Genomic DNA, 19708 nt, shown 5'->3' on the forward strand with positions numbered 1-19708 from the left:
CAGCTGGAGTACTTTGTATGTTCTGGTCATCAAACTGCAAGGATGTGGCCACACCAGAGAGGGTGCAGCGGAGATTCACCAGGATGTTGCTTCATCTAGGGTGATTCAGCAATGAAGAAAGATTAGATAGGCTTAGATTGCTTTCCTTAGATCAGAGAAGGCTAAGGGAAGTTCTGACTGAGAAGTAAAAAGTGAAAGGGAAATAGATAATAGAGAAACCTTTCAACTTAATAGGGGAGTCAGTAACCAGAGGGCACAGTTTTAAGACAAGGGCAAGGAGATTTAGAGGTAGTTTAAGGAAAATGATTTTCATCTGGGGTTTGGTATATATCTGGAAGTCACTGGCTAAAAGAATAGTAGAGGCAGAAATATCAAGATACTTAAGACCTATTAAGATGAGCACTTGAAACACCAGACCATTCAAGGCTATGGGCCAAATGCTGGAAAATGGATTGAAGAGATGGATACTTGATGTTTGAAGAACATCAGGGAAGCCTTCTGGTCACAGTCCTCCCTCAACAGACATGATCAAAAAAATTAACTGATCATTTTATTTTTTGTGGGATCCAGTTGTTTACAAATAGCTTTTCTTTGCATATATAACTGAGAGAGTTAAACAGTCCATTGATAATGAAGTACATTTGAGAAATCATAAGATCCTCTGCATTGAAGTCTGTACTTGACCTCAGAATAGCTGATGCTGACAAAGACTATTCTGTGTGGGGACATGAGAACATTCTTGAATATACAAAAGAAATGTAGTTTTTAAAACATAGAATTATTGTTTTACTGAATGCTAGTGGCACACTGTCACCTGCCCTGACAGCCCCAGATGCACCTGTTCCCTCTGCCACTGCTGCCGACATCAGATTGATTTTCCAGAGACTCAACCCAAGGAAAGCGATGAGACCCGATGGAGTCCCTGGCTGTATACATTTAGACCCTGTGTGGACAGCTGGTGGTGGTATTCACTGACATTTTCAACCTCCCTCCGAGATGCTGAAGTCCCCACTTGCTTCAAGAAGACCACCGCCATCCCAGTACCTAAGAAAGCACAAGCAATGTGCCTTAATGACTACCACCCAGTGGCTCTCACCTCTATATCATGAAGTTCTTCAAGGGGCTGATCATGGCCCACATCAACTGAAGCCTCCAAACCTGCCTCAATCCCCTGCAAATTGCTTACCGGCATTAACAGGTCCACAGCAGATACCATTTCCGTAGCCCTACACTCATCCCTGGAACATCTGTACAACAAGGACCCCATGGCAGACTCCTGCTCATCAACTGCAACTCTGTCTTTAACACCATTTTCCCTTTCGGACTGATCTCAAAACTCCAAGACTTGGGTCTCAGCTCTGCCCTCTGCAACTGGATCATCAGCTTCGTGACCCATAGACCCATAGATAGATGACTGCATGTCCTCCACAATAACACTCAACACTTCATTCCGCACTTGCCCCAAGGATTCGTCCTCAGTCCCCTACTATACTCCGTGTACACATATGATTGCGTTGCCAAATTCTAAACAAATGGTACCTACGACATTGGTGATGACACCACCATGGTAAGAAGAGTATCAAACAATGATGAATCATAATGCAGAAGGGAGATAGATGGCTTAGTAATGTAGTGCAGTGATAACAACCTCTCTCTCGATGTCGGTAAAACTTAAGAACCGATCATAGACTTCAGAAAGAAAGGAAAAGTACAAGCCCTCATCTACATCAACGGAAGTCAAGAGGGTTAAGAGCATCAAGTTCCTAGGAGTGACGATAACCAACAACCCGTCCTGGACTTCCCACGTAGGTGCGACGGCCAAGAAGCCAGAACAATGCCTCTTCTTCCTCAGGTGGGTCAGGAAATTTGGCATGTCTGTACGACCCTTCACCAACATTCATAGATGCGCCACAAAAAGCATACTGTCTGGGCACATAATGGTCTGGTCACGGCAAACTACACAAGGTTGTGTGCACAGCTCAGACCATCGCAGAAGCTAACATCCCATCCATGGACTCCATTTACATGCCTCATTGCCACAGAAAGGCTGCCAACATCATCAAAGACACAGCCCACTTCGCTAATGTTCTTCTACAACTCCTTTCGTCAGGCAGAAGGTACAGAAGTTTTAACAACCACATCAGCAGGTTCAAGCACTGCTTCTTCTCTGCTGTTGTTAGACTGATGAATGGACTCTAACTTCAAATAATGCTGATCTTGATAATGTTGATTTTGTTTAGCGCATGTCCTTTGCGATGTAATCTCTATGCTGTGATAATGTAAAATCTCTTTAGGGCAAAATCAAGGAAAATAGCACAATGGCACTTCATATCTTTTGTGACTTATTTCTCCCTACCATTACCACGTACCAGATTCTCAGGTACTGTCAATAAAAAAGTGTGATGGTTCAGTTGATCCTAGTGTTCCAGATTTACAATGATCATGCAATAAAACCTTACAGTCTAGGAGCAGAATTAGGCCATAATTAGTTCATTTGTAAATAATTTACAGAAATTTCCAGTAAATATGTTACATAACCCATGGATATTTACTTTTTTAAATAATCTGTCACTTAATCAAGTATTTATGTGCTTTATATCTAAAGCACATTAAGGAATTATAAATCCAGGTGGGACATTGTTTGAGAGTCTAGGTTATTACTGTTAGAGGCAACATATGTTCTTAATTTATACTTCTTTAAGTTCTCTGCAGTCTTTACAGATCAATGGAAGCAAAATTATTTCTAATTACTTGGCTGAAAGATGTGCATTAATACAACAATGAAAAGTTATTTTTACCTTGCATGGAATAGATGAATGTGTGTTGGGTCTTTCGGTTAAGCTGTTAATGCTCATTCGTACTAATACATTGTGGCTCAGAGATTCAACCTAATCACTGTTAATTGTTATTTTAAAAGTTTATAGAATGCTTGCATAAATAGTTAGAGGTGTAGGATATCAGCTGTGGAAATCACTCTGAGGTTCTACAATACAAGGCCAGAACCATACCCAGCAAGAGTTGAGTACAAAGCAAAAACACTACTCCTAATAATTTTCTAAAGAAAAGTCTAGGCCCGAAACATTAGCTTTTCTGCTCCTCTGCTGCTTGGTCTGCTGTGTTCATCCAGTTCTACACCTTATCTCCTATTTATAAAGATGATGTATAATAAGAAAAGACTTGGAGATGTTTAAGTTTTACAATCCAGAAAAGTGGTTATTGAATTTTACTGAGGGAGTTCTAGGTAATGTCCACTTGAATGCACTGCTGATTTTTAAAAAAAATTATTAATTACCAGATTTTACAGTGGTAACGATGACAGAACTGCTGTCATAGGCTGCCACTATTCTACTGAAACCAGCAGCACATTTGAGAGTTCTGGCATAGACAGTTAATATAGAAATGTACATGTCAGTGTTAGTGATTCAACACTTCTCCAATAGGTGCATTTTTTTGTTCACCCAGACTGCAGTCTGTGGGAAATCCTTGAACTCCCAACGTTGCATGTTAATTTCACTGTAACAATCCTTGAAAAGTTACAGTCAGTTGAATCGGGTGTAAGTGGGCATTTGAAAGCATAATAATTTAATAAGTTGGCATAAGTACATGACTGCACCTCCCATACTTGGAAGGAGAAGAGCAAGCCAGAGGATTTTTAAGACCCCCATAATCATGAACTCCTTCAAGAAGGGAGTCAGGACCAATTGCAGCAATAACAGAGGGTCTTCCTGCTGTCTCTACAGGGAAAGTTATTGCAAAAATCCTCCACAATTATATTCTGTCAATGGCTGAAGAGCTTCACTAGAATTGCAGAGCAGATTCCATGATCATGAGGAATGATGAACTCGAGCTTCATAGCAAGGCAACTCCGAGAAAAGTGTGGAAAGCAGCATCAATCTTGTTACAAGCCTTCTTTGACCTCACAGAGAATATGTCAATTTGGAGAGATTATGGATGATCCTTCTCAACAGTGACTGCTGGTTAGAAAGTTGTCACCATCCTCCTTCTGCAGCACAATGGCATGTCAGCCATATTCCTCACAAACAATGTACCACAGGCCCAACATTGAGTACAATCTGTGGTCAAACAAGACTTTGTCTCTGCATCAACCTGTTTTTACATCTTTTTCAGTACACCATTTTATAAATAAATGAATGCCTTATTGTCACATATTTTATAGTCAGAAAATCAGTAAAAGACAATGAAAAGGCTTTCCACAGCCGCTACAATCCTGCGCCATTTTGAATAGTTCTAAGAAAAACTAGAAATATATAGCTTAAAGAGAGTCCATCAGTCTTGAGCCAGTTCATCATCAATGATGCCTGTGCCGCCACCCCTCCTCCACCACTTTGTCAATGTCTGTACTGCATCCAATCAATGCTGAAGTCACTATTTTACGCCATTCCCATTAAGTTCTGTTTGGGAGAGGGTAGGATGTGTGGAAAATGTTTCAACCAAAATTGCCTTTAGCCCAGAACTGAGACCACTCACACTGTGTCATTGAGCTACATCATACAATATGCGCACTCTAAAGGGCTGAGCTCCAAAACACTGTTAGTGAATTCATTGAGGCATATGAGCCACTTCGTCTTAGACTAAATATCCAGAACACCTAGGTTCTCTACTAGACTGCTCCTGTCATGCAACACTGCTGTCTGATTATCAAGATTCATGGACAATGTGGATCCATTGTCATACCGTTGGATTCTCCTCTCAGTGAGGGCAGACATTGATGTTGAAATCCCAATATGTGTCAATGCAATCAATGGCAATCTGGGATCACGAGTAATTAACGTCAAAGACTTCAAACCCAGCACTAAGTTTGTGGTCTGTGAGGCAATAGTATTTATTACCTTCCTGTGTGCCTCAGAGAATTGTATTATGAACAGCATGGACCTCACTTTACATAGAAACCTTTGTAAGATGCTCCAAATTCGCTGGCAGCATAGGCACCGCAATATCATAATCTTCTTTCACACCAACATCAAAGCACTGGCTCAGGTCAGTTAATTGAGTTGGTTAGGCCACATTTTTGCATACCTGTCACAAAAAGCTGAAGACAAACTCTCTGCTCTAAGATCTGTCATGGTGTGCAGTTGTCAGGAGAGGAGAAGAAATGCTTCAAGGATGTCCTCAAAACTTGCCTGAAAGCTTCAGTATCGCCACTGACTGATCGGAATCTCTCGTCCAAGACTAACCAAACTGGAGAAGAAGCACCCATGAACGTGCAAACTATTTTTAACATCTCTAACCAGGTGAAGGCCAAATGCAGAGAGATGAAAGAACATGTAAAAATTTAAACCTTACACCCACCCATCACATCAGATACCAGCTGCCTCATCTGTAATAGGTTGTGTAGATCCAGTGTTGGACTATTTAGTCTCATCAGGGTCCACAACTCCATAGTAGAAGAAAATATCCCATGACCCCAAGGGATTGCCTCAAGAGAAGAATTTAATGACTATTGGCCTTTTATACCTAATTTTATATTTGTCAAAGTCAAACTTGATTATAATGAGAAAATTGTTCACATTTTCTCATTTTTTTCAATGTTAGTTCAACTTATAGTTCATTTTTTTGTCGCAACCCACCTGTAATCAGTTATTTTGCTACCTGAAATTTTGTGCTAAAAGTGAAGGAATTAAATGCTTTGAACTACCTCGTTTGCTGTTTGTGGGAATGTTTTTCGTTGTGATTAGATGTCTTGGATGAGGGGATTGAAGGATGGGTCAGCAAGTTTGCAGACAACACAAAGGTCGGAGGTGTCATTGACAGCATAGAGGGCTGTTGTAGGCTGCAGTGGGACATTGACAGGATGCAGAGATGGGCTGAGAGGTGGCAGATGGAGTTCAACCTGGATAAGTGCGAGGTGATGCATTTTGGAAGGTCGAATTTGAAAGCTGAGTACAGGATTAAGGATAGGATTCTTGGCAGTGTGGAGGAACAGAGGGATCTTGGTGTGCAGATACATAGATCCCTTAAAATGGCCACCCAAGTGGACAGGGTTGTTAAGAAAGCATATGGTGTTTTGGCTTTCATTAACAGGGGGATTGAGTTTAAGAGTCGTGAGATCTTGTTGCAGCTTTATAAAGCTTTGGTTAGACCGCACTTGGAATACTGCGTCCAGTTCTGGTCGCCCTATTATAGGAAAGATGTGGATGCTTTGGAGAGGGTTCAGCGGAGGTTTACCAGGATGCTGCCTGGACTGGAGGGCTTATCTTATGAAGAGAGGTTGACTGAGCTTGGTCTCTTTTCATTGGAGAAAAGGAGGAGGAGAGGGGACCTAATTGAGGTGTACAAGATAATGAGAGGCATAGATAGAGTTGATAGCCAGAGACTATTTCCCAGGGCAGAAATGGCTAGCACGAGGGGTCATAGTTTTAAGCTGGTTGGTGGAAAGTATAGAGGGGATGTCAGAGGCGGGTTCTTTACACAGAGAGTTATGAGAGCATGGAATGCGTTGCCAGCAGCAGTTGTGGAAGCAAGGTCATTGGGGTCATTTAAGAGACTGCTGGACATGCATATGGTCACAGAAATTTGAGGGTGCATACATGAGGATCAATGGTCGGCACAACATTGTGGGCTGAAGGGCCTGTTCTGTGCTGTACTGTTCTATGTTCTATGTTCTATGCTTACCTTGCTTACTGGCTTAACTGCTGTTGCATATCTGAAGATCACCATGACTTTCCACCAAATAACCTGTGGGAAGGGGAGATTTATGCTGCAGATATTGCTAGATATTTGTGGACAACTGTCTTTATGGTAGTTTTGAGCACTGTTTTTCATCACTGACTGTAAAATCTGGACTCTTCTGGTACAGCATTTTGGAATGGCATAATTGTGGCAACACTCATTATTTATGCTCATTCAGCTAAATAATAGGCTTCTTTATACATTGAGCATCTTTGTGCTTGACTGGAAACCTCACACCCTCCCTGTCCTTCATCTACAAACTGCTTCAACCCTGTAGCTCCTTCTACGTAGCTTGTTCCTGATTCTGTCTTCCCATTCAAATCTCACACTGTCGCCAATTATTGATCACATTAGCCACATTTTCTGAACTGCCATTCCTTTAGGCTGTTTGCATCTCTCTTCCCATTTATTAAAACTTAAAATACACTACTTCAGCTGAAACATTTGCCTTTTCTTCACTCAATATATCTCAATATCAATACCCAGTACTGTATGAACATAAGAACCAGAAGCAGGAGCCCGGTCCATCATTCAATAAGATCATGGCTGATCTTTTTGTGACCTCAGCTCCACTTACCCACCCTCTCACCATAACCCTCAATTTGTTTACTGTTCAAAAAATTATGTCTTAGCTTTAAATCATTCAGTGAGGAAGCCTCTACTACTTCACAGGGTAGGGAATTCCACATATTGACAACTTTTTGGGTGAAGAAGTTTCTCTTCAATTCAGTCCTAAATCTGCTCCTCCTAATTTTGAGGCTGTGCCCTCTTGTTCTAGTTTCACTTGCCAGTGGAAACAACTTCCCTGCTTTCATTATTTTATAAATTTACATAAGATCCTCTCTCATTCTTCTAAATTTCCATGAATATAATCCCAGTCTACTCAGTGTCACCTCAAAAATCAAACCTCTCAACTCCAGAATCAGCAGAATGAATCTCCTCTGCACCTCCTCCAGTACCAGTACATCCTTTCTCAAGTAAGGAGACCAGAACTACGCGCAGGATTTCAAGTGTGGCCCACCAGCACCCTATACAGCTGCAATATAACCGCTCTGCTTTTAAACTCACTCTCTCTAGCAATGAAGAACAATATTCCATTGCCTTCTTAATTTCCTGTTGCACCTGCAAACCAACCTTCTGTGATTCATGCACAAGGCCATCCATATCCATCTGCACAGCAGCAATTTTTTACTATTCAAACAATAACTCTTTTTACTGTTGTTCCTACCAAAACAGATGACTTCACATTTATCAACGTTGTGCTCTATCTGCCAGACCTTTGCCCACTGTCTATAAACTATATATATTCCTCTGTGAACTTTCAGATTCCTCTGCACATTTTGCTCGACCACTCATCTTAGTGTCATCTGCAAACTTTGACACTCTGCACGTGGTCCCCAACTTCAAATCATCTATGTATGTTGTAAACAATTGCAGCCCCAACACTGATCCCTGAGGCACCCCATTAGTCACTGATTGCCAACCAGAAAAGAACTTGGTTATCCCCATTCTTTGCTTCCTGTTAGTTAACCAATCCTCTATCCATGCTCATACATTGCCCATAATGCTGTGCACCCTTATCTTATGAAGCAGCCTTTTGTATGGCATCTTGTCAAATGTCTTTTGGAAATTCAGGTCCACCACATCTGCTGCATCCCCATTGTCTGCCAAGCTCACGTTGTCTTCATAGAATTCCAATAAAATGGTTTTTAGGGGGTGCAAATTCAATGGTAATTGGAATGAAAGATTTTGAAACTCAGAGCAGATTGGTCAGATTTTATGAACGTGTTCAAATTATGAGTAATATTGATAGAATGGATAGGAAGAAGTGATTTCCTCAAATAGGAGGATCAGTAGCCAGAGGGCACATATTTAAGTTAAACAAAACAAAAATTCGTGAGGAGATGAGGGGAAAATGTTATTGTACAGAATTTTGTTATGGTTTGGAATCAACTTCATGAAATTGTGGTAGAAGCAGTAGTAATTTTCAAAAGGAAATTGGACGTAAACTGGAAAATGAAAATGTTGCAGTATTACTGGAAAAAGAGCAACTTTAACGAGCTTTCTCCACCTTTCTCAATATGAGTATTATCAATTTAGTGGCAGAAGGAAAGTGTAGTTGATGAAGAAGATTAAGGAAAAGGCAACAACAACAACAGACAAGGAGGTGACAATCTGAAACTGGCCTCTCTATGCTCCCCAATAAACTAAAGGATGATCTCATTAAAATATTCAAAATACCCAAATTATATACATACTAAATAAACCAATGCCAATGTTTTCTAGAGTACATCTAATGAACCAGAATGCATGGATTAAGGTTAGTTTAATTACTGATTATCAGGCAGCTAATATCAAGAAGTTTGTTTAAATTAAAAATTTAGGGCTAGGCTTTGTATTTCCAATTCAGGGTTCCAGCCCTTCTGAAGCAAAATACACCAACAAAAAACATTCAGTATAGTGGTATCTGGTTAGCCTTCTGCCTTCATGGCAGTCTCTGAGCACCAAAATTGGCAGCTGACATTTAATTTTGTTTCATTAATTTTGTTTTTTGTTTACGGGATGTAGGTGTCACAGTTGAAGCTAGCATTTATCACCCATTTCTAATTGCCCAAAGGGTAATTTAGGATCAACCACATTGCAATTGGAGTGGAGTCACATGTCAACCAGACAAACTAATTAGTTAACCCTTCCCAAAGGAGTGAACCAAATAGTTTTTTGTGATACTCATGAATGAACAGAGGTCATTGAATCCACACAACTTTGCATGTCATGAAATGGTTCATTTTATAAAAATGTGTTTGCCCTTATATATAATGCATAATCATTAGATGGAACTGGTAATTGACAACATATAATCTAATACACACTTTTACTAAGGTTCATAGTAATCCTGCAGTTTTTGTACTTTAGCATCAGATTGTGGATGAGTTTGTTTTTTCTCAACATGAAATCCAACTTAATTGATCACATCTGTGTTCTGATTATATTGAGATTATATTCGGAAATATCAAAGTGATTCGGTGAACAAGTAAAGAAACATGGGAGGCCATCATGAAGCATTGTGTTTCAACAGATGGAAGTAACGTTCAAACTGCAAAAGAAGCCATTACAATTCTATTGTCCAACCCATCACCATATTCCACAAACCTCCCAGCTCAGGTGAAAACCAGGGTTTATTGCGAGATAAGCTCAAGCCTTATGACTAGTTGGGTCTGTTTGTTTGTTGAAAATCAGTACCGTTTTACAATTGCAAACACATCTTATTTTGCTGAACAAAAGATGATAGGTTTGTGTGCTTGAATTATGTGGACATTAGTAATCTAGAGCCATTTAATTGTGGGCTTCAATATAAAGCTTAACTTTAGTGATCATCATAAGCTTAATTTGATGTGATTCTCTTGAAATTGTGAAACACTATTAAACACTGAACATTTTATTAGTGTTCATCTAATTTTGCATATTAGCTTATTTTGATATAAAATATTATTCTGTGCAAACATTGATAAAAGTATATATTCCTGTTGTACATGTCTGTTGACATGGTTGATAGACTGCCAATTGTCAAGGAGATCTGAAATTGCCAAAAACAACCAGCTTTCTTTAATTTTCAATATTGCTTCATTCAGCACTTAGTTCAATCTTTCAAAAACCAAGACTCAGTCTTTGTTTTTCCTCAGCTGGGTGACAGAAATGGGAGTAATTCCAATTATATCAATAGGTAGAATGAAGCAGCATCGAGTTTTTTTTTAATGCCAACTATTTTTCTAAAGATCTAAAGGGTAGGCCTTTTAAAGGCCTTGACTGCTTAACAGCTTCCGTTAACAGTCCTTTTGACATGTTTGACAGGATCTGTCGGCAGGTTTTTCTGACAGTTGATTTTGACAGGTCTATTGATAGTGCTAATGAGTTTTACAGCAATACATTTGTGAACTTTTACGCACATTTTCATCCAATTTTAAGAACTCCAGAGAGCACAAGACCTCTACAAAAGGGCACATAATCTTCTCCAGAGATGGCCTGGGACCATTTCGAAGGCATATTCTAGCTACCTGAATATATCCACAAAATTCAAACTTGTTTTTACAAGGTCTGCCCTGCAATTTTGGGTTTCACACTACCAAAGCTGCACTTCATTGGTAGCAACTGATGATTAACATGACCAGCTGCCTCTGTAAAGCTCACATACTTGAGTTCTGATTCATCCTCAATCCATCCTCTACAAAATTGGGAAATGTCGTAAGATTTCTGTCCTGACAAAAATCCAGTCCTAATGTTCTACATTGTTGTGACATTTTTTCCTTAACTGTAATGACTAACATTAATCGCTTCTTGGTTCCAAAATATAATCCTTGAAGTATTTTCTTAAGTACTTCTAAAGAACTTTGTAATATTTTTCTATGCTTGAGGTTTTATTTAATTAACAGTCATGGAATATTGTAGCGCAAAAGGAGACCATTAGACTGCCATCGTTCTTTTACAGTTAGTTTCATTCCTCTGCTTTTTCCACATTTCCTTGAAATTCTTTCTCGTTCAAATATTTATCCAGTTTTTAAAAAATCTACAATTGGATTCACACCTGATCACATTGTTGAATTTTCACAAGTAATCTGCACTCACCTTGTAGCCATTCTGTAAATGTGGAACTTTTAGTCTATCCCTAATATTTATATTTCAGTTTTTAAAAAAAAGTTAATGTTCTATGATGGTTTGTTTTGTTAATAGTCTGTTTTATGTGGAAAATCCAGCTGTTGGCACAAACACCAGCTGTCAGTGTACTTCATTTCTTCAATGACTGATGATCATGCAGGAGGATAAGCGATTATGACTTCATTGTAGATTTACTGAGAAAATATGTGCAGCTGGTTATTGGGAAATCCTATATGAAGTGTACATATTATGTACTATAAAACAGGTTGGATCAGCTTGCACTTTATTATTGAGATTATCACATTTGGTGCATAAAGAATTTATGGAAATTTGCTTCATTTTTGCACTGGTTTGCAGTTTGTAGCACACAGTAATGTTAGTTTAATTTGTCAGTATTCGAGAATACTCAACTGCCTAAAGCTCAGCAGCAAGCATTGCCATTATTCTTACATTGTTATGTTGATTAACTGTTGAAGTAACTTGAGAAGCAGAAATCACTTTTTTGGTGTAAGCAGTTATTAGTGTGCATAATATTTCCAGTGCTTGGATGCTGACAGTGTTGCTTTGTATTTACAATGTGTTGATTGCATGTAGATGTCTTTATAATACTTCGAGCTTTCTTTAGTCCACAGTGGACTGTTGAAAAGGAAAACTAAATGCTCCACATATTAGTTGTAGAAAAGTACATTATATGTGAAAATTGTGTTCAGGAGAAATCCGGAGAATCCATGCTAACCTCTGGACAGAAAGGTTTGCATGTGTTTGTGATTATACTAATGCTGCAGGTCACATTTTATAGCTAGTTTGTGCTATTGCTGTTTTGGACCCAGTGGCCATTGACCATCTGCTCTTGAAATCCATGAAAGTGGATCTACATGTGTGAAAGCTTTTCTTTTTTTTAAAAAAGTACCTTTTACTTGTATGTGTGCCAGCAAAATCTTCTCATGCTTTAATAAATCTTGCACATATTTGGTAAATTGGATCTGTTTTTTGTGCAGCTCCTTCACTAAATGATTCACAGATGTAAAATTGCATTGATTGTTAAAAAAAGTCATGGAGACTGAAGCATAGTTTCACATCCAAGAGGCTTTTTCTTAAAACTCATGTTCGATAATGCTCATTATCCTCCAAACCAATACGAATGAAAACAAATTTTGTTTTTCCTTTGTTACAGTTAGTACATTATGATATTCCATTTTTCATATGAATGGACTTCTGTATGAAGGAACGTTATATAATTAAAGGCTTAGTGAATTTACAGCTCATCTGGTCTGAATGTTTGATTCTAGTTTTATTATTTGTTATGTTAAAGACTATTTACCTTCTACAACCTTAAGATAATGTAAAGTTAGTCATAAAACTCATTATTTTAGCTTTATTGATAGAATCTTCAGGAACCAATAAACATTGTTGAGTTTCTTGTAGTAATACAGCACTTTATTAGAGAGAGGTACCAGAGTGCACTGTCTTTTGAAATTTTTGGAGAATAGTTTAAATTTTACTTTCTTATGACAGAAACAGATAACTTGCTGAATGTCTAAATGGACAGCTCAGTATGCTACTAAGACAAATACACCAAGAAGTTTCCTGCCTGAATCTCTTTGCTGAGTTTCCTATCTCAGTCAGGACGTTAATTGGCTTCAGTGTCCCAAGGCAATAGTGGAGGAGTGGGATATTATTCTACTTTGCTATCCAATAATTCCTGCTCAAAAGGGCCTGTCAGGCTAAGGATGTAATTAGCTTTTGCTGTGATTCCTCAGTAGTGAAAGCTCTGCTGATATTGCATAGATTCACACAGTGAGGAATACTAACTTGTGGTACCGGAATAATACTGCAGTTCACAGAACTATCCCTCGATAGGAATCTAAAGGGGAAAATAGTGCCAAAAGCTGCCTGTTTTAAATCTTGAGTTATGTAGAAGTTTGTAAACTCCTAGTACGAGAGCATTGAGACTGAATTTTACGATTGTTGCAAATTTAAGAAAATTTAATTGTTGAAGTTAAGCATGTTTTCTGTGATTTTTTTTGTTTCTGAATTCCTAATGTGCTAAACTAAATAATTGCCACCCATGAAGTACAACTCATCCACATATAATTCCAGCTGAAACTAATCCATTCTACCAGCTAATTATTCAATTATTTATTGAAACTTTGTGGTTCTACAGAGTTTACGATTTCTCACAATTTAAGGTTGCAATTATATTGCAATTTTTTAAGGGTCACTGCCAAGTGGTTTTGCTACAAATGTTGTATGAGTCAAACAGTCTAAGATGTTCTCTTGGAGGCCATTTCACAGAACATGGTTTCCAGAACAGGTGGAGTGCAAATCCAATATTTTGGTATTGCTGAACTAGTTTCAGTATTATCGTAATGGAGGGAGAAAGAGCTGGAAGCAATCAAAGTAGCCATCGCTAATAGTTTTTTAAGAAAAGATTTTCAGACTTAGAGTGAGAGTTCTCACTAAACTGTTTGCTAATGTGAAGGAAATCAATCCCCTTAGTCATCTAAATAGTTTACCCTCATAAAGTTGATTTGCATGAAAATATTCAAATTGCCAACTATTTAGACAGTATTGTTCCTATTTTTATATGATACTAATCCTATCCTAGAATCTTTAAGAAAATTCCTTGTTGTATTTTGAGAATTAAGCAATACATTTAACCGTGTGCTTTAAAATCTAATTGTCAGAAAAATAATTTTGTATAATCATCTTCTATGCCGACATGTTTTTAAGAGATTTAACATTTACCACAGACCTGTATTTTGCTTCTATTTTTCCATTTTGATTAGTGGATTTGAACAAATCTCCTCAGTGATTGTGAGGTGCCATTAATTTTCCACCAACCGTTTTACTTTATAGAATTGAAGTACGTGTACTGGGAAGAAGGACCTCATTGTGACGCATAATATTTCTTCATCCTTTGATTTGGCTGAAAGGAACAAAGTCAGTTTGATAAATTTACAACAATAATTGTGATTCCTTCCCTGACATGAAATGCTTGGGAATGTGTCCTTGTCCTCATTTTCTACTTTGATGTGCCTGTGAGAATGTGGAAAAACATTGTTAAAAAGGAAATGTTATCAATTATCAAATCAAAGTAGGACATATTGACTCAGGGTAATTTCCCCCAGGGGACTGTAGTGCAAGAGTCTTGGAATACTGATTTAAATCTCTCATCACTGGAACTAATACACTACCCCAATCCATCTGAGTTCCAACAAATTGGACCGTGTAAGGTGGTTGGGAATTCATTCTACATATCCCAAGTGGAAAGGCCTTTGCCATCTGGAAGTAGATTGACTTCTTCAGGTTGTTTAGCCAGATAGTGCTAACATCATTTGATGCTAACAAAGGTCAAAGGGAAAAGTTCATGTCTTTGCCTAAGGGCTCCTTTAATCCTGATTGACAGGCCTTTCATCATCACCATGCGGTTGAAATGCAGTTATATTGAGCTATAATACAGATTTATCAGGCTCTGTTGATCCGCCTGTCAGCTGAGTGTCACGTATTTATTGGCATTTGAGTACTTTAAGTTTATAATATTTTGGTTTATTGCTGCTTTGGTCTTATTTGATTGAATGTGCTGTTGAAATGGTTAATGATTGTCTTCACCCCTCAAATACTTAGATATCTTTGCATAGCATTTTTGCATTAAGCAGCACCATGTACTGATACTTTTGTTTTGTCAGCATGTTTAATATTACTAACACATTATAATTAATGTTTTTCATTTAAAGTTTACATGGTGGGGCACCACCTTCTCATTTTAAAAAAGCAGGATGGAAATTTCCGCAACTTGTACAAATTGCACTGTAACATATCAGAATTTTAATTCCACTGCACTGACTATAATTTGAAATGAATTCTTCTTTTGTTGGCTTATCAGGATATTGAGAATCACAATCTCCCAGCTCCTAATTGGATGAAAAGTTGTGAAAAGTAACAGAGTTATTCATCGTGTTTACTTTTTCTTATCGAACGCTTAAAGACTCGCTCAGACAAGCATGAGAGGTCACTCTTTTGTACGAGCACTTGCGACTAAGAATAAATATTCTGGTTGTTAAGCAATATATTCTCAAAGCAATAAAATGAAAATAATTTTTTGAAAAGGCTTACATGATAAACTTGCTATCAAGTATCAGCGTCAAAGAATTAAGTAGACTGATAAGAAAATACTTGCTGCAGATAGTTAATTATTTGTTTAATTACTAATTATTTTGTTATTTCTGTTTGCATTTTGTGTCTTGCTTCATCTGTTTTAATTCAAAGTTAATCAGTTGGCCTTCCACACAACATGATATGCTTTTGTTGATTTTTAGTATGATGGAGAAAGACCAGAGGCTGCACAAAGGTAGGCAAACACAAAAGAAGGTTGTGGGGAGATGGAAAGAAGTGTTCACAGCATGAGGCTGTGTCCATCTAGAATCTTCAGGATGCTGTTCTCCCACATAAGTCTCCACCCGGAACAGCACGCTTCACTAAGGGGGTACTCAATGAAATCGGTTACCATTCACAATCAAACCAGCAGTCTCTGAGCACAGCAGGAACATCATTGCCAGTGTGTATGAAGGTGACAGTGGCGATAAACTGCTTTGCACATCTCCATCTAGACAGGGTCAAAGGACAAGTCTAAATCTCACAATTTCACAGTTAGTGTTGTGTAAGACCTGAGTTAATACACTGTGTACAAAGAGAAGAAAATTAATTGCATTCTCTTTTTTTGATAAAAAATAGTGGAAATTGTGCATTTTCCAGAATACAACATTACCCCATCCCCTTATGTACACACATGCACAAGAGGTTGACAGGGAAAAACAAATGAATGGAAGGATAACTGGGAAACAGTTCAGTAGTCTTTGTTCACAAGATCTGTTGAGTTGGTTCTTGCTGATAAGGTCCTTTCTGGTCAACTTTCCTTTTCCAAATGCTTGCACTGGTTTGTCAGAAGCACTGAGTTGCTGGTTTAGTGATAAACATCTCTGGACATATCAATTGAAAGTCACGGGTTACAGCAACTGCAAAGGAAGGGATGAGCTGGTTTTCTTCAAGTTAAAAGTGGGTTTTGACTGCAGAGAACAGTGTGATGGCTCATAAGCTGGTGGAGATCTGATCACTTCTCATATCTTGTTCTCCGGCCCAAGTTGTTCACTTACCTAAGAACCAATCACACAGTTGTTGGCAGTCAAAAGACCTTTGTCATCAGTAATGGCTACTAGTCCATTAACCAATCAACTTGCCATCCAAAACGCCATCTGAAACTACCTCCTTAGCTCTACTTTGTCTGCAAATGCTGCTGTAACCCTCAGCAGTAGAAAGTATTCACAATGAATTTCCAAATAATCACTTTAAAGCTATCTAATAATATTTGGAGAAACTGATTTTGAAACAGTTATTTATCATTTCGGCCCACAATTTTAAAAAGCACAAAAGTAAAAAGACATGGTCTTATCTTTGAAAGCTTTGAAAGGAATGTAAAATTCCAATTTTGCCAAGAGTTAAATCGGGAATGGAGATAAAATACTTCCAGGCACACTGAAACACCTGGACAAGCTGTTTACTGTACTACTTTCTGGAGTGAAACAAAAGTGAATCTTTAACAGTTTGGCAGAATTTTCACCCTGGATTCTGACATTGATGGGCTGAAACCTAGCTTTAATAGCCCTAACCAAGTGAGACCAAAACTATCACTCTGGGTTCTAGGTTTATAAACAGAGGGATACTTCCGTGGTTGATCTGGAAACCCTTAATACCCTCCTACCATGTAGAATTAACCAACCTAGCATCTGGTATGTGTATGGTTACAACCATGAAGGAGACATTAACTCAGTCAGTTTGTGAATCTTTCACTACATCATGCTGTTTTTCAAAGTCTCCTTGGTTTGACTGTTCTTAAAATTTGGACTGAGTTTTTATTAGCTTCTGTTTCTTATGGCATATTTCCATTTTAAACATGATATGTAAAAATATTTGCGGTAGGATAAATATTCTGACTTAAAGCTAATTTGTTTCCTTGCAGGAGAATGCAGTTCATTCTGATTTTCTAAATTACCAATATTACCCATATTTAAACAGACTTAAAATTCTAATCAATCCAACTGGATCAATATATTCATATAGTAAGATTCATTGCCAACCATGTATTTGGTGCACATATGTGAAGAAAGACTGCACTTAATCATTTATTTAACACAGTGTGGAGCTGGAGGAAACAGCAGGCCAGGCAGCATCAGATGAGCAGGACAGCTGACATTTCAAGTCAGGAACCTTCTTCAGAAATGAGGAGGGGAGGGGTGCTCTGAAATAAATAGAGAAGAGGGGTGGGGCTGGAAAAGGTAGGTGGGATGGTGATAGGTGAGTGCAGGTAGAATGTGATGGGAAATTGGTCAGTGAGCTGGGAAGAGCGGATAGGTGGGAGAGAAGACGGACAGGTCAAGGAGGCGGGGATGAAAGGGAGGGTTGGTCTTGGGATGAGGTGGGAGAGGGGGAAGCTAATAATGGTGAGTGTAGGTAGGTAGTGATGGGAATGGTCAGTGAGGTGGGAGGAGCAGATAGGTGGGAAGGAAGACGGACAGGTCGAGGAGGTGGGGATGAGAGGGGGGTGCAGGTCTTGGGATGAGGTCGGAGGTGGAGAGATTTTGAAGCTAGTAAAATCCATATCAAGACCATTGGGTTATAGGCTTCCAAGGTGGAATATGAGGTACTGCTCCTTCTGTTTCTGGGTGGCATTGTTGTGAAACTGGAGGAGGTCCAGGATGGATATGTTGTTCAGTGACTGGGAGGGGTTCGCACCTGGGAGGTGTTGTCACTTGTTGCAAACCGAGCGTAGGTGCTCTGCAAAGCAGTCTCCAGCCTTCTACTTGGTCTCCCTGACGTAGTGGAGGCCACATTGTTGACAGTGGCTACAATGGACCACATTAGCGAATGTGCAGGTGAACATCTGTTTGATGTGGAAGGTTGTTTTGGGGCTTGGGATGGGGATGAGGGGGTAGGTGTTGGGGCAGGTTTAGCACCTCCTATGATTGCAGGGAAAGGTTCTGGGGGCGGTGGGACTAGTGGGGAGTGAGGAACGGGCAAAGGAGTCGTGGAGAGCGCGGCCCCTCTGGAAGGCAGATAAGGATGGGGAGGGAAATATGTCCTTTGTAGTGGGGTCAGATTGCAGGTGGCAGAAGTGGCCAAGGATGATGCGCTGAATCCAGAGGTTAATGAGGTGGTATGTGGGGACCAGGGGAATTCTGTCTTTGTTTTACGTGATGCACGACAATGCAGCATTTGAAGCATTGCCTTGGCATTAGATATTTATTGTCAAGTAGTGTTGCTGCTGGGACTGTTTGCAGAGGCAAGAGCTAATTTTGGTTTAATGGTAAGACACCAAATGTACATGGACTTAACTTGTTCAACCTCTCGGGTGTCTATTACAGAGCTACTGTTCCGTGGTTGTCAGGTGGCTAAGGCAATACCAACATTTGACTGTCGTCTCCTGCCTTTCCTATGTATGTTAAGGCAGCTATCATACTATTCAGTATCACGGGACTTTTATAGTTGAACCATTCTTATACAAAGCTCACTGAATAGATATCTGCACCAGGAATGCTGATCCTTTAGTCCCAGCCCAGTCTGAGATGTGTTATCTGAGCTGAGGTCATGCAGGTCGGGCAGCTAACCTATCTGGTTCTGAACTGCAATCCTCTGATTCTTATCTGTTGCATTCACCCATTAAGCTATGGCAGAAGCAGCAGAGGCTATGGCAATTTACCATTCAGTGGTTTATAATATTTATTTATTCATCTTGTTCTTTCAAAAGCTTGTCCTAATTAAAGGCCAAAAGCCCTTTATTTTACAGAGAGAGACTTGACGAGCTTGTCCAGGAAATAATGTGTTACTGAAAAATATTTCAAGATATGCAAAATTAAATCCATGAAATTTAAATTTCCTGTGACTGACATTTCTTCATATTTTTTGTAACTAAATCGTTATTAGTTGGCCTTCGTGGTAAATTGAAATAGCATGACTTCTGGAGTTTTCAGAGCTCTCAGGATTTACTGCAATTAAATTAAACTTTCTCTAGTCCTGAGAGACACCTTGGGGATTTGGAAATTTCAAGCTATATTGTTTCTTTGGGATGTGACCAAGTACTCCATAAAAAACAACAGTTTGGGATTATTTTAAGTCTATACATAGGTCTGGCGAGAAATTCCACATCAGAAGCTAGTAAAAGAATACTTTAAGCACAGTGGTAATTAATGGAAAACATTACATTTATAGCTATTAAAAATTAGTTTTTTGTGGTTAGCGCAATTGTTCTGTTGTGGTGGAAGTGTGTTTTTAAGAAAAAATTTCCACTTCTTCCAACCTTACGGGTGGTCTAGTT

General features: G+C 38.9%; 1 protein-coding gene across 1 annotated transcript in view; it reads left to right on the plus strand.

Annotated features, from left to right (window-relative positions):
- Positions 1-19708, plus strand: part of stx8 (syntaxin 8) — a 253228-nt gene that overhangs the window by 169803 nt on the left and 63717 nt on the right. The gene's annotated exons all lie outside the window — the stretch shown is intronic.

The sequence above is a fragment of the Stegostoma tigrinum genome, chromosome 22, assembly GCF_030684315.1.
Source record: "Stegostoma tigrinum isolate sSteTig4 chromosome 22, sSteTig4.hap1, whole genome shotgun sequence".
Classification (NCBI taxonomy): Eukaryota; Metazoa; Chordata; class Chondrichthyes; order Orectolobiformes; family Stegostomatidae; genus Stegostoma; species Stegostoma tigrinum.